This window comes from Phalacrocorax aristotelis, chromosome 16 (genome assembly GCF_949628215.1).
Source record: "Phalacrocorax aristotelis chromosome 16, bGulAri2.1, whole genome shotgun sequence".
In the NCBI taxonomy this organism is placed as follows: Eukaryota; Metazoa; Chordata; class Aves; order Suliformes; family Phalacrocoracidae; genus Phalacrocorax; species Phalacrocorax aristotelis.
In genome coordinates this window covers 5884612-5897507 of record NC_134291.1, presented here as the reverse complement: position 1 = coordinate 5897507, position 12896 = coordinate 5884612, and the positions used below count along the sequence as shown (strand labels likewise).

Sequence of the window (12896 nt, the reverse complement as noted above, 5' to 3'; positions counted from 1 at the left end):
TCTATACTAGTTGTTTGCTAAAATGACAGTAATGAATTGAAAAATATTACAAGCTGATCAAGGCAGCTATTCCAAGGCATGTTAGGGCCCTTAGCCCAGCTCTTCAGCTCGCCTGGGTCACCAGACACTGGAAAATCTATTCAGAGAAGATAGAAATATAATTTCACTCTGCCCTATCAATTTAAATAAATTAACTATTAGATTAGCTGCACTTAAAACAAAACAAGAAATCAATCCCACCAGCCTTGGCTGCTATTAAACTATGTTTTGCACCACTAAACCTATAATTGCTAAGGGTCCCTATGATAGGAGAGAAGCTGGGCTGTGAGGTGCTGCTGGTGGGCTCAGGTTGTGCTCCCTGGGTGGGAGGAAGGGCGTGGTGGGCAGTGGCTGGGGAGGACAGACAAACTGCCTGCCCTGAGCTCTTCCACCTCTGCCACAGCAGCTGAGCCTGAGATAATTCACAGATGAGCTTCCTTGAGTGCCTGAGCTCACCTGGGCAGCCTGGTCCCAGCCTGGGAGAGGTGCTGAGGTTGGGGCCGGCTGCTGGGGTCCCCCTGCACATCCCTGGGGATTGCCACCTTGGAAGCACCTAAAGCCCCGGGGTAGGTGGCTGGGTTGATGTGTGATCCCGCTGCAGCCTCCACCCCCCTGTTGTCTTCTCTGAGAGGGTGAGCAGAGCTGGACCCCTACCCAGAGAGTGCTGAGCCAGGGTGCAGGCAGCCCATCGGGCAGAGCCAGGTGGAGGCAGGAGGCAGGCATCCCCGCAGGGAGCTGGGGAGGGCAGGAGTCCCTGGGAGGGAGGGCAGGTTTCTGAAACGGCATTTCAGACATGGCTGTTCTCTTTTTATTCTTATTCTTTTTTTTTTTCCTGCTGAAACTGCTGCCTTGTGCAAACCTGCTTGAGCTCCTCAGATAAATTAGCATCTAGGGGTTTTTTTTCCTCTACGTTTTGTGCAGTTGCATAAGAGGGAAGAACAGAGGAGCCCAAGTAGCAGATTGCTTTGTAGAGAAGGATGAAACAGCTGCAGACAGAGCTGCTGTTTCCCTGCTGCTAACAGATCTCATACATTCAGCTGGATGAAGCTCATGGGTGTGATCTGGGCATATTTGGGATTGTCTGGGTGAGCGTGGCTGGGATGGGGAGACCAGGGGGGCGTGCAGGCGGCTGGGGCTCCTCCTGGCATGGCTGGGCATCTCCCGGCTGTGGCTGGTATTCCCAGGTCTCTGGTTTGCAGGGTGGCCGGGTGCAGCAGAAGCAGTCCCCATGGGCAGCCCAGCTCTGTCCCTCCCTCCAGGAGAAGGCAGCTGCCGGGCCCTTGCCCGCTGCTGTGGTCTCTGCCTCTTCTCCCCCTCTCCCAGGGGATTGAGAAGCCTCTTCGCAAAGAGGCCTAAAGAGGCTCTTAGGATACACCTGTGCAGGAGCAGGGGAAGCTACAGGAGCTTCCCAGCGGGTGCCATTCCCGGAGAGAGGAGGGAGGAGGAGGAGGGTGTCAGTATCCACTCAGCGGCCTCTCTCCCTGACCTAACCCCATTGATTTGTACCGATCTGAGTCTGATGAGGTGTGTGAAGCAATCAATATACCTGCAGCTCTGCCAGTGGATGCAGAGGCAGGGGATGAGGGTATGGTGTTTAACCCTTCCCTTCCCCTGCTGTGGGTCCCACCCCTTCCCCGAAGGCTCAGGGGCCTCTGCTCAGGTTCTGCTGTCCAGGCTGGGCTGTGTGTCCTGTTACTGTCTGGGGACAGATGGGTGGCTCCTGAATCACGCCTGTCTCTCAGACCACACGTCCTGGAATGTCCCCTGCCGAGCCTGCCCCACCCGAGCGCACCACCAGCCTGCCTGGCCTCTGCCTCTCAGTCACCTCCCTTGGGGATTTATTGCCCGTGTGCAGCGGGACCGATGCCATCAGGCTCCTTGGGCAGTGCTGTGGTGCAATCGCCTCCCCACCCGCTCTCCATCTAGCCTTTCCTGAGGCGAGTGTGGCCCAGAGCCAGCTCTGCTCTGACCCTCATGACATTTGCAAGTTCCTTACGATAACCTGTGTTATTGTTTCACCTTCCCATAAAACTCCAGAGAGAAGCCTGGGAAGAGCCTGGGGAGGAAGGAAACAAAAGGAGAGGAAAAAAAAAAAAAGAATCAAAGGCTCAAACTTGCAGAAGGGCCAAGAAATTTGGGATAGGAGGAGGGAGGGGAAGGGGCTGCTTGTGAGCCTGCAGAGCTGCTGGGCACACCTGGGGATGCTTGGCAAGAGGAGCTGGGAGCTGTCACCCCTGGGGAGGGAGCTGGGGGGGCAGAGAGCTCGGGGACAGCTGTGTCAGGGGAGCGCTCGGCTCTAAGTGCTTCCATAACCCTCAGCCAGAAGTGATTTTTTTTCTGAGGTGTAAGTGATGTAGGTAAATAGGATTATCTCACAAAAGCAAATGGCAAAATAATAAACATCCTTGTAACAGCAGTGCCCTGGTAAATGACTGGTGCTGAGGCAGGCAGCCCTCCCCGCAGCCAGCACTGGGAGCGGAGCCGCGTCCGTGTGTCCGTGTGAGAGCACACCAAGAAGCCGTCACCCAGAGAGCCTGTTCAGGGTGACAGTGTTAAACACCCACTGCAGAGCAGCCCTTGGCACATGGAGAAGCTTCTTTTCAGGACCTGACCTGACCCTGTGGCTTCTTGTAAGTGCAAAGCCATGACTGTGTAGGGCTGAGTATTTTGAGTCTGTTTATCAGCGTGACATGAACTCAATGTCCTGTGTGCAGTGTTTGGTGTTGTGCGTGGTCAGCAGCCTGGAGGCATGACTGCAACTTGTGCAAAGGTACCTGGGCTAGCAGGGAGGTAATGAGCTTGGGTACCAAACCTGTGGAGCCTGGCACCACGAAACAGCACACGAGGGGGGCAGAAGAGAGCAGGCCTCCAGCCCAGATCCCCTGAGAGGAGGTTGGGAACCAGCCCTGGTGTGCAGTGCCCTGCCAGCTGCCACTATGGACTCTGCCTTCACCTGCCAGGGTGTTTTCTTCCTCTGTCCCAGAGCCCAGGGTCCCTCCCAGCCCACCATAAGCTTGGTCTGACAGAGCGCTGCTTGTTGCAGGGCAGGGGCAGGCTCAGCTGTGTGCGGAGGGGGGAGCAGAGTGATTGGAGACCCCCCTCACTGGGCAGGACGTAACAGACCAGGTCTCTGTCTGGGAGAAACTGAGAGTGAAGCAGTGTCTTAGGGGGGCAAGGCTGTCGCAGGCAGGGGCAAGCACTGCCCATGTGCTCCCTGTACACTCTGTGGCGTTCTCATCGGGATGCTGCAGGAGTGAAGGCACAGGAGTCCCCCCGACTTCCTTATGGCAGCAAAGACTGAGTCTGCTCTAGTGGGGAAAGGCTCTTCAGCTGCATTAACAGGCTGGGATCTGATGGGAAACACGAAAAAAATTGGTCTCCTCCACATCACTCACTTGAGACTTTATCAGACTTGCCCCAATTAGGAAAATTCACATCGAAGGCCTCATTTGTGAAGGACCAAAATAAGAGAAAACGTTTGGCCCAGAGGGAAGCAGAAAAGGAATTTAAGCTACCTCTCATCTTTCATCATTTGCTTTCTCCCGCTCCTATCTTGGCAGTCTCAGTATTTTGCTTTGTCTCCTTCAGGTGACTAATCATTAGACTAATTAGTTGCTAATCAATGTTTAATTAAAACTTAGCTGTTAATTACTGGAGGTGCTACTGTAGGTTGGATATGAAATGTTATGAAAATACTTTTAAGGGCATTTCATAAGAAGTTGGCCTCTCTCCCTCATCTGTGGTCTGTCTCTTGGTCAGGGTCCTCTCCCCTGTGATGCTGCTCTTCCAGCTGAGGAACTGGGGTGGGGGCTGTGGGTGTAGTGCATCCGTACGGCACCGCTGCACCCTGCAGTGCCCGCTGCCTGTTCTCTGGAGTCGGCTCTGTCACCTGGGACCGGCCCGTGTGGGTGTCTCGGGAGCATCCTTGGTGCTTTCCTACAGAGCAGCCAGGGAAGAAATTTTTTATGATGAGGGTGGATGGGGCATTCCCCATCCCTGGAAACATTCAGGGTCAGGCTGGATGGGGCTCTGAGCAACCTGATCTAGTTGAATATGTCCCTGCTTATGGCAGGGAGATTGGACTAGATGACCTTTAAAGGTCCCTTCCAACCCAAACTGTTCTGTGATTCTATGATTTGGGATGCTGATGAGCATCCAGCCAAAAGCCAAGAGCAGTGGTGTAGCTACTGTTCCTGTATCTCCCTGCTCAGCCTCTGTTCGTTCCCTTAAACCTCTCTGAAAGCCGAGGCCAGGCAGCAGGGCCTGTCTCCAGAGACAGAGGCTTCGTTATGCACCTTTCACTGCGTGCAAGAGCCTGAAGGTTTTTCATCCACAGTCCATTGAAAAGAGCCTGTTAAATATTCCATCAGCAATGGATATGTAGGTCACCCAGGTGTGCTGCTGCCTCCAGGTACCAGATCATTTCAGCCCTTGGTGGGGAGCCTGCGTCTGCTCATTAACTCTGCGGCTCCTTCTCCTGCCCCGTATCCTTCTGGAGCAGGGGCTGGCAGGGCTGGTGTGCCCGGCCGGGAGCGGGGCCTGGCCCCATGGGTCTGGGAGCTTTGTGCAAACCTGGAGCGATGCGTGGGGCTGGGAGTACCACGTCTTGTTCAAGGGCCCTGAATGCCTTATGGCTCCATAGGGTGGGCACCTGGGAGAGGGGGGCCAGAGGAGCACCCCCAGGCTGGGGCAGGGGACCCCCAGGACCCTCATGTAGAAGAGGCATTGCCCCATCTCTGGGTGGTGGGGAGCCCTCCCTCCTTGGGGGCTGCACTGATCAGGTGGGGAACAGGCGCTTTGCAAGTGCTGTACATATGCTAATGACACGATTTACATTCTCCCTGCTCTTTACATTCCTTATTTCACTTTACTTGTCATTTTATGGCTCATTTTAATTTCTTGCAAGCAGACCCATAGGATAATAAGGTCTAGTGCTGCAGAGGGTCCCGAGGCAGACAGTGTGTCTCCATCCAGACAGAGACACTGGGAGCACCGCTAATGTGCCTGTGTCTGGGTCAAGCGGTGGCATGTTCCCATCACCTGGGGAAGAGCAGGGGGTTTCTCAGCAGAAGCAGAGGAGTTGAGTGGCTGATGTGCTGGGGCCCCTGGGAGAACCGGCTCCTGTCCGCTGTGCTTGGCGTTCTGCTTGTCTGTCCTCTGAAAACAGGCACCTCTTCAAGGGGCTGCTGAGCCCAGCTGGGTCCCTGTCACCCAGATGGTGTTTGCTGCAGAGACAGGTGCTGCGAGGTGAGGGGTGCCTCCAGAGCTTTCCTGACTAAGGGTCTGGAGAGTCTCAGTCCCTGTGAGGGTGATGTCCCCATCCTGGGCTGTCCCTAGGCGATGCCTGTTCCTCCCTCCAGCTGCAGGCTGGGACTTGTGTCACTCCATACATCGCCACTAAGTGAAATATGCCTTACTCTGTGCAGGGTGGGCTGCTGCAGGACCTGGGAGGGCGAGAGTAGGGGTGCGGGTGTGTTTGCTTGCTTGGTGCCACTGGATATGGGTTTTTCTTGGGGAAAAATAATTATCTTTTTTTCCCCTGCTAGTTAGAGAAAAATGCTGACAATGGACCAGGGTTTTGGTGATTTGCATGGTGACAACGCAAGGAAAGGGAGCTATGTTTAGAAATAATTGCTTTGTCTTTTGTAGAGGTATTAGTGCTTCATGCTGGCAGTTACAGGAATTAGCTGAAGGTATTGGTGACATAAATACAGAAGCCAAATTATTGCTACTTATAATCACTTTCATGTGTGTGAGAGAGAAAGAGATGTTATCAGGGCAGAAAGAGGAGAAGGAAATGGGGAGCCAGAGGGGCAGAGCTCTGGGATCTCCAGTACAAGGCTGGCACTTCCTTGGGCTCTGCTCTGGACCAGAGACCCTGTGGCTGCTGGGCTGGGGGTTTGCTGGCGCAGCTCTGCGCCAACCCTGGTGGCTGCTGCTCCACTGAAAAGAGATGCTGGCTCTGCTGAGGGTGCCGAGGGTCTGAGCCCACCTCTGGGGGCAGAGTCGCAGGGAGGCACCCGCAGCACCGGGGCTGCTGAATGGCACCTTCCCTTTAGCTCAGTTTGGCACCGAGGGAAGGTGGATTATGGGCAATGGCTTGGTTGCATGGGAGCTGGGGCAGATGGCATCCCCCACGCCGAAGTGAGACTTGGGGGGCTGGAGGGGTCCCTCCCGCTGCTTGTTCTGGGCGAGGTAAAATGGGCTGTGCCCATCCCAGCAGAGACCTGGCCGCATCAGTCAGCTGGAGGGAACAGGCGGCCAGCGTTTCGGGAGCCGTCCAGGAAGCAATCACTAGGTTTTCCTTAACAGTAGCAAGCAAGTCTGATATTTTGCTTCTAGAAAATAATTAACCAGCCAAGGAGGGAGTGGGGCTGTAGGGACAAGGACAGAGCGATTACAGATGAGTGGCTGCAGGTAGCGTGCTTCAGCTGCAACAGGGAAACTCGCTGTGTCGAGGGCATCGTTCCTGTGGTGTCCCAGCTACCACCCAGCACGAGTGGGAAGGTGACCTGCTGGCATCTCACCTCCGGGCTGGCACTCTGCTGCTGCACGGACACAGCCTGGAGCGGGTGTGGAGGTGGCTGCCAGCCCTTGGGACCAGGGGGTCTTTGCAACCAGGAGAAGCTGAAGAGCCACAAGCATGGAGCATGTGAAGACGAAACAGTGGGATCCTCCTGCAGCACAAAAGGTGCTTGATCTGGAGAGGCTGGTCCGGGTAAGCAGCACCAGAGGGATGCACGGCCAAGGCAAAGGTTCCCTGTGGCAAAGTTGTCCTGTCCCTGGATGCTGTTGCACTCAGCCCAGGCTCCTCTTTGGATGGAGGAGTGAACTGGGGGGGATTTAAAAAGTCGCAACCTTTCGGCTGTTAAAATGGGACTAGATGACAGCATGTAAGGTCATAAGCTGAAGGCCTCATGCGGATGCAGGTGCTCACCAGAGGAGTGGCAGCCCCACGTGGAAGCGTCTGTGGATGGGAGCAGAAGGATCCTCCCGCAAAAGAGCCAGCAGAGCCCCTTGGGAGGCTGCTCTTCTCTGGATTATGGAGCTGCTGCTCCATCGGGAGCACCTGAGGATGCGGCCGTGGCTCTGGCGACGCTCTGCTCTCCTGCTGTTTGTTTCTCTCCGGCTCCGGCAGCGCGGTTCCTTGCAGGCAGCATCCTCCCCCGTCCCTGCCCGTCCCTTGGCGGCGGGGCTGGCTGTGAAAAGTAAACTTGAATGTTGGGAAGGAACCGATCTCTGATGAAACAAGGCCATTCATGTTTTCAGATATTAAATTCTGTGCAGAATATTAAATAATTTCCTCTTCAATGATCCCAGTAAATTTAATTAGCTCTTGTTCCCCCGATAGAGTTGTCTCTACGATCCTGAAGCACTGTGTTTGGAGTCAAGGGGAACTCGGCTCCTGTCTGAAGTGCTGCCTCCCTGCAGTGCGCACACTGCACCTGCTGCAAGAGGTGAGCGGCCCCTTGGTCTGTTCCTACGGCACCTCCCTGCTCCGCACTGGGGCTCCTTCCGAGCAGGATCCCGGCTCCAGCTGCAGCAGTGGGGGAGACGGGGACAGGGCACGGAAGCCCCTTCTTCTCTGGTCCAGGTCCTGGCGGCTTGGCTGTGGGATGCTGTTTGAGGAAGGTTTTGTAGATGGTGTCGGTACAACTTTGCTCAGAAGATGGCTTGAGCTTCTCTACCTGGAGAGTGAAGGTCTGGGGAAGGGGAGGAACCTGCTCCAGGCAAGCCAGGGCTGCGGAAAATCAGCGGGATTTGGGTCACCTTTCCCGGGCCTTTTCTGTGGCCACTTGAGAGCCAGGTCCCAATGGGGAAGGAATGGAAAGCACACAAGTGGTTGACTTTCAGTAGCAGTGCTTGCTGATGATGATTTTGGTTTTTTTCATTTGTGTTTTTTTTTTGTTTTTGTGGGTTTGGTTTAGTTTTGTAACTTTTAGAACCTCAGAGGAAAAAGGGAAGGAAAAAAAAATCCCTTCCTGATGGAAGTGGCTAATAGTGGGTTATAAATGTGTCCCTGGCATGGTTCATTAGCTGCCATGACATATTGAGAGCTACGAGCGGTATGATACCAGCAAATCAATTCAGAATTTAATCTGAAAAAGAACGTGGGGAGGTTGGATCATGCAACATGTTACCAAACATTTCTTCTCAGATGAAATAGAGCAGCTCTTCTCTCCTGGTGCTCCTCCTGCCTGGTTGCTGTGCAAAACGCAAAAAAAATAAATAAACAAGTACCTGATTTACTGATGATTAATTTGCATAATTAGTGCTGTGTCAAATCACTTCACTGAGGTGCGAGGCACACTTTGCTGTAGATGTTTGCATGGACATCTTTCCAGGGTTACTCAAGCTCACCTTATTTCACATTTAACGGTCTCATAAGGACATAGCATTGGTGGCAACGGGATTTCATGGAGTCGAAATGGGAGGCGAGAGCCTGGAGGCTGCAGGGCAAAATCCCTGCCAGCCTTTGCATGCCCTGTCCTGCTGTTGGAGCAAATGCCCTTCCCTGACAATGTGTGCCGCCGCAGGTGGCCGTCGCCCTGGAGCCAGGAATGAGCTCAGACCTTGCTGTGACCGCGGGCTCTGGCCAACGCTGGCTCCTCGGAGAGCAGCAGCAACGTGATGGCTGAATCCTGGCCATCTACCTGCTGTGCACCACAGCTCTGCTCCAGGGATACTTTGGGAAGGTGGGCAGCCGGGGATAAGCCTTTGCCTCTGCCTGAGGGCAGAGTTGGGGCAGAGCCGGGGGCAGAGGCAGTGATGGGTCTGGTCTGTGGTGCCCAGGAGGGGGGAGGCAGGGATCCAAGCAGCTCGGCAGCACCTGCTGCAGTGTGTCCCTTGCTTTCTATAAGACTTGCCTTTTTGCACGGTGTTTTCTGACACTGAGCGCTGCTAATGCTGCAGAGTCAATCGCGTGGCACTGAGGAAATCCCAGCAGTGAGGCTCGCTGCGCTTCCCTCCTTGGCCTCCTGCTCCCAGGCAGGACCTGGGGTCTGAGCACAGAGATGGCTTCAGGCTCTTTACTCTCCCTCTCCTGGAACAGGGCAAGCGGCTGCAAAACGCCCAACAGGTGCAGCATTGCATCAAAGACGTAAATACATTTAATGTTTGAAAACACGCCGCGCTACAGGCAGCCCTGGTTGCACGCCCTCGCTCCTTCTCCCCCCGTAATGGATATCAGATTGTTCTACTGATGTTGGCATTGTTTTAGTAATTGACTGATGCAATGCAATGTTCACTGATTTAATAAGTTTGTTAGTATAATAGAGGTTGAGGATTTTGCTGTTAATGTGCAGTGACAATTACATTTTAGATTTGCTCATTATGTTGCATAACTTAGCCATGAAATCTATTGTAAATTATATTTTAAAAAGCATTATTTCTGAGAACATTAGCATGGCTCTCCCTTCTCCTCTCTCCAGTGCTGGAGAGTGCTTTGCAGGCTGAGTGTGTTCACGACCAGGCATGCGTTCAGCTCCTCGTTGTGTATTGCACGTTCCGCTTCGGGTTTTTTGGGTCAGGGCATCTGACACTTGCCAAAAAAAAGTCTGGGTCCTGCCATGTCATCCCACCCTCTCCATCGCAGCCAAGGACGGTGCAGGTACCCGGTGTTCTGGCAGCGCTCTGGGGAAAGCTCCAGCTGGCACAGTGCCTCCCAGCCCTCCGGCGGGCAGTGGGCCCCGCACCGCCCCGCCACCTGCGCAGGTAGGACGGGTGCTGGTGCCGGTGGATGTGGGTAAACCTCCTGGCAGGGCCAGGCTTGAGCTGCTGCTGCTGTGTCAGAGCTGAACACAGTGCAAACGTCCCTTTGTGGGGAAGAGTCATGAGGAGGGGCTGGACCTCGTTTGGGCACCTTGAAGTCAAGGGTCCCTGAGAGCCCAAGCCGTGGTGGAAGATGTGGAGGGGCAGCCACCTCCTTTTCCTGCCTCTCTTCCTGGTAGCAAGTGCCATCTGTTGCCTCTCAGAAGTGATTTCTGTAGATCTGGGACTGGCTGCTTGGCACTGTCCTTGCTGGGGCTCTGCAGAGGGAATAACGGGGACAAGACGCTGAGCCCTGGGGACTGGGAGGATCACCAGGTGCTGGGGTTTTGCTGTGCCTCCTGCTCACAGCATCTGCATTCAGGAAAAACCCAAGAAAGGACTGCAACAAGTCTTGTCATCTCTTTACTCCAGCCACGGTTATGAGAAGGAAAACCTCGTCATTGTTAAGGATAAAAATAAAAAAAAGCTGCAGTAATTTAACAGCTATGACTTCCTCCAAATGAAGGCCCTAAATACCAAACAGACTGTGAAATAAATGAAGAAAAAAAGAAAAACAAATATTTATTTCCTCTTGTTCAGGTAACAGCTCTGCCAAAAAGCGGGGGTTTGTTGACTTGTGCTTTTTCGAACTGCTTCTCTTCCCTCCACTGTTGCTCTCACGCATTCTCTGCCATTATCCTCCGTCTGCTCCTCCTCCTCTCCACAGCCAGGTTCAGATGCTTGCTCTCCCGGAGACCCACGACCAGATTCCCCCGGTGGGTTCCTCTCTCAGTGTTTCCCTGCCCAGGAGCCCTGGCTGGGCGCGCTGCTCAGTTCAGGCCTTTTCCCGCTGGGCAGTGCAGGGTTGCCTAGCAATCCCGCAGCATCACCGCCTCTCCTCCGCTCTGCTTAGCACACGCACACCTCCAGTTTGCAAGGCTGCACCTCCCGAGCTGGTACCAGTTTGCATTTCTAGGAACAGATGTCAACAGGGACCCAGCTCAGAGGCTTGAAATGCAGAGAAAATTTTGCAGAGCTGCTCTCTCCCGTGTTCCCAGTTCCTCATTCTCCAAATCTGCTGCCTAAAGCATCTTCAGCCTCAATGAACCATGAGAAAACAGCACAGCAGGGCATAGCAAGGAGCCATCCTGGCTGAGCGCTGCCTTTGTCTGGCAGGTCGTGAGAACAAGGGCTGCTCCGCTCTGACAGGGCAGCGAGGCTCGGGTTCGGGTGCTTACTGCATCCTGGAGGGCTAAAAATATGCACATTTATCATACAAAATGGATGTTGAGATGTATGAGGTGCATTTGGCGCATTTTATAGTCCTCATTCACGTTATGACTGTGTATAACCCTGATGATTTTCTCTGGAGTGTTTCTCAAAGCCCTTGGGAGGAAAGTAAAACTGTGTTAGGGGAGGAACGGGGGTGGTGGTGCCTGTTTTCAGGGGGCTGTGCATGGACTCTGCAGGATATTGATAATATCTCAAAGAGGGACCCTGTGCTAAGTTCATAGGGAGTGAAAGATGGCTTAAGCAGAGTGCAGGTATTCCAGATAGTTCTTAGGAAATATAACTTATGGAGGTTCACCACAGTCTTAACTGTTGGGAACTACAAATAGATCATTTGAGCCAGAAAAAGCTGCTGAGCCCCATCCAGCCACTCTGGCAGGTCTGCAAGGAACAGTTTGCTGCTGCTGTGCTGTGTAACTTACCCTGGGCTTTGGGGGGGCACTCGGGCCACCCGGCCACACCTGGTACGAGGGTCCCGCACTGCCACAGCAGCCACTGCTTTTATGGCCCTTTCAGAAAGGTGGCATCTGCTGGCGAGCCAGAGGAGAAAGGGCAGAACAACAGGACCTCTGACAGCCTGTGGTTTGCAAAATATGGTAATGCAGGTCTGCACCGTGTTCAGCCGGCTTCCCGGGGGAGGAGGTGAACAGCAGGAGAATGGGGTAGAGCTGGGAATGCTAGAGGTCTGCTCTTGCATAACGCTCAAGGAAGGACTCTTGCTTCCAGCTGCTGTGGGAATGCCCAGAGGTCCTTAAATTAGATTTAAAGAGAAGGAAGGGTAAGGGGCTGAGACATGCACAGAGCTTTGGTGAATCTGGGGTATGCTGGAAACCTACGTCCTGAGGGTTTCCAGCACTGCCTTGGTTTTCCCTGTGTTTGCAATGGGGAACAGAAACCTCCTTTCTCGCTGCCATCCTGCCAGGTGGCTGAAGTGGGCCCGGGCATCCCACCCAGCCCTCGGGCATCCTGCGTGGTGATGGGACTCAGACGCAGAGCGGCCAGGGTGTGTGTGTGTCTGCTCCTCACCCACCAGTGGGTCCGCATGGGCTGGCGCTGCTGAACGCATGGCAAAATGGAGAGAAGGCCCTTGGGGCAGCTCCCTGCCTACTCGCAGGCAGCAGCAAGCGCAGCCGAACTGCGGGAATAAGCTCCCCGTTCATCGGGGCTGTGATATGTTCATTTTCGGGGGGCAAAACAGGGAGGAAAAAACTGCCTCTTTTTCCGGATCAGAGGTGGGAGCGTGTGCTGAGCGCCCGCCGAGCACGCTGCCGGGCCGGGAGAGCCTCGCCGGGGTGGGGCCGTGCCTGGAGCCCCTCGCTGAGGGGGGAGCGTGGCGTGGGAGCGTGTCCTGAGCGTGGGGGCTGGGGGAGGGGGCGCAGGAGGAGGGGATCCCGAGCGGGGGGTGGCAGCCGCGGGGCGGGGCGGGGGCGGCCGTACGTGCCCCCCCCCTCCCCGCGGCTCTCGGCGGCGGCGGCTCCGGGGGCGGGCGCGTTCGTTCGGCGGCTCCGGGGGCGGCGGCGGTGCGGGCGCAGCCGCGTGTGAGGCTGCCCGGCGAGGCGAGCCCAGCCCGGTCCGGCCCGGCACGGCCCAGCCCAGCCCAGCTCAGCTCAGCTCAGCTCAGCCCAGCCGCCTCCCGCCGCCGGGGCTGCCCCCGGTCGCCGCTGCTCGGGAGATGCCGCTCGGCGGGCGGGGACCCGCGGCTGCCCTGCGCCTCCGCTGCCGCGGCGGGGACCGCTGAGCGCGTGAGTCACCGGGAAGGGGGGCGGGGGGCGGGGGGGGCGACGGTGGTGGTGGTGGTGTTGGTGGTACCCCCCGCC

At 55.4% G+C, this 12896-nt stretch overlaps 1 protein-coding gene across 8 annotated transcripts in view; it reads left to right on the top strand.

Annotated features, from left to right (window-relative positions):
• Positions 1-12896, top strand: part of RBFOX3 (RNA binding fox-1 homolog 3) — a 191045-nt gene that overhangs the window by 30942 nt on the left and 147207 nt on the right. Inside the window, exon 1 of one of the 8 annotated variants that reach the window (XM_075110937.1) lies at positions 12727-12821. The exons of the other annotated variants lie outside the window; for them this stretch is intronic. The gene's annotated coding sequence lies outside the window, so the exon portion shown is untranslated. Of the gene's footprint in view, positions 1-12726; positions 12822-12896 lie in introns of those variants that run through there. 8 annotated transcript variants of the gene reach the window in all.